The sequence below is a fragment of the Halichoerus grypus genome, chromosome 3, assembly GCF_964656455.1.
Source record: "Halichoerus grypus chromosome 3, mHalGry1.hap1.1, whole genome shotgun sequence".
Classification (NCBI taxonomy): domain Eukaryota; kingdom Metazoa; phylum Chordata; class Mammalia; order Carnivora; family Phocidae; genus Halichoerus; species Halichoerus grypus.
Window position 1 is genome coordinate 50,492,966 of NC_135714.1, and position 2,603 is coordinate 50,495,568.

Below are 2,603 nucleotides of genomic sequence, written 5' to 3' on the forward strand. Positions count from 1 at the left end.
AGGAATTCAATTAGACCTTAGAGTTGGAGGCTCAGGAGGAATGAAAAAGGGAGAAATTCAGAGAGAGCAAGCCTTATGGGCCCAATGACATGGATCCCCCTAGTCTCCTGGCCCTCCCCACCCCAGGGCTGCAGCATGCTCAGAATGCCCTCCTTACCTACAGCTCACCCAGGACATCAGAACTTAAGTTGCCCAGAGGAGTTAGCAATTACTGGTAGACCTCACCTCTCCAACTTGAAGGAAGTGCCAAGTTTGTTAGTGCCTCCTAGCTTTGCTCCACCAGCTGCTGTTGCAATGGTATGGTCCCACCCTCCCTTGCCCCAGCCAAACGTGAGGGCTCCTCCATCCCCTCGAGACTTCCCCATGACAAAGCTATCTCCAAAGATAGAGATGTGGGAAATAGTTTCACACTTTAGTTTATAAGTATATGAGAACATGATTTATCTATGTATATGTATCTGCATATGCTAGATTTTGGATGAGGAGGCTCAAGAATGACTCTCTAGACGTTTCCTTAATCTGTATGCAATGAATCCTCCCTTGTTGGCCCTCCAATTTACTCTTATGGTGCTTTCACTTTACATGTGGTGCACCCACTGTGGCAAGTCAAATCCTGTCTCTGGATTTCTTTCCAAGCATTGTTTTAAATCTCATTGCCCCATCCATGGTCCTGAGTATAGCATGAGCAGCACAAGAGTCCCACTTGAATGTGGTATCTTCTAAAATGTTGTAAATGTCCATAAGACCTTGGACAACACAAAGACTCTCGTAAGCAGCCTGGGCCACCTAGAATATGTTATCTCCACATACCCCTGAGGATTTGACTTCGATAGGTTTCATTTTCACTTGTACTATTTTGTTACAAGTACAAGCTGAAGACCAGTGGGAGAATTCCACCTCAGAACTGGTGTTTTCAATCAGTTGGCTCTGTGTTTCATCGCTCTTTCTTTTAGAGATAAGGGCTGAAATGAATGGATATTGGTCCCCATGTAAGAAGGACCCCAGTAGCACTGTCCTTTCCAACTGAGTGTGTTTAAGTCTTGTGTACAAAATATTAGTTGATGACCCCCTTAAGGGGCATCCTTGTCTGAATGTCATAGATACCAGCTAAAATGATGTCCATAGGGAAAGATTCCTTGAATGGATTTAATGTCAGCTGGACTTTTTATACTCAAATTTCTAAAATTTCCTGTAGAATGTTGAACTCTACAGAATCCAGGGTTGGGTCAGTAAAGGTGACATCCTGATGAACAACCTTAGCTAAAGCTTCAGGTGCCAAACTGTTATCACTAAGGACTTTGCTAAGAAGCTCTACCATTTTTTTTCTCGGTTGGGCATAGTCTTAAGATTACCTTTCTTTCTAAATCATTAGTAAACTCATTGGATTCTTTTCCAGAAAAATTTTTTTCCAAGCCTGGAAACTTCTCCATATTCTGTTTCATAACTTCCTGTACTAATACATGAGCAGGGTCTTTTTTTTTTTTTTTTAAAGATTTTATTTATTTATTTGACAGAGAGAGACACAGCGAGAGAGGGAACACAAGCAGGGGGAGTGGGAGAGGGAGAAGCAGGCTTCCCGCGGAGCAGGGAGCCCGATGCGGGGCTCAATCCCAGGACGCTGGGATCCTGACCTGAGCCGAAGGCAGACGCTTAACGACTGAGCCACCCAGGCGCCTCATGAGCAGGGTCTTGATATCAACTGTGAACTTCTTGTTCTTTCCTCCCCCTTTCTTTTCTTCTATCAAGCCTTCTGGAAGAAGGCTTCCTTCTGCCTGCATGCCCAGGTTATGGCAGCTTTCTCAGAGACATGGAGCAGCTCATGGGGGATGTCTGACATTTTTTAACCTTGCTTTTCAGTTGAAGCTGCTGATGGAACTGGTACCCCTGGGCCTTCAAAGTTCTGGAAGATAGGAAATTCAAGACCAATGTGTCAGCAGGCTTTATTTCTCTTGAAGTGTCTCTCCTTGGCTTGCAGATGGTCACTTTCTTGCTGTGTTCTCACATGGCCTTTCCTCTGTGCATAACTTTTTTTGCTTTGTTTTGTTTTTTGCTTTTCTATTTTAATTACAAAAGCAAGTTTCCAACCAAAACACAGAAATCAGTCATAGAAAAATAAGAAAGGAAAAATCTCCAAGCTGTATAATAAAATCCTAGGAGTTTGGGCTCAGTGTGTATGTTGCAGCGGAGGGAGGACAGACAGATGACTGGCCATCAAAGATAAGGTAGAGCTATGGGAGATATTGAAGTTCTCCTTAATAATGAGAGAACACAATGATCTCGTTGTTTTCATAACGTCTTTAAGCATTCTAAAAAGTAAATATATATATATATATATATATATATATATATTTAATTTAAAGTTTTAAAGTTTTTGTAATGCTTCCAAAATTTTGAGAGTTCGGAGCAATAATGAATTAAAAAAAAAGGTAACTAAAAATGGACAAATCATCATTCTAAATCATCACTATTCTTTTTGTTCATGTTTTTGAATTAAGGAAATAAATAAAAATAATACTATATAAAGAAATCTAGACCATGAAGAACTAGAATCAAAAGAATCATAGCTTCATATTCCATTTGCATGTTTCCTGGCTTTCCATAAA

The 2,603-nt window shown here is 40.9% G+C and overlaps 1 pseudogene; it reads right to left on the bottom strand.

The window, feature by feature from the left end:
- Positions 1–444: 444 nt before the first annotated feature.
- LOC118522311 (inositol polyphosphate 1-phosphatase-like) lies at positions 445–1,837 on the bottom strand (annotated as a pseudogene).
- Positions 1,838–2,603: the final 766 nt, after the last annotated feature.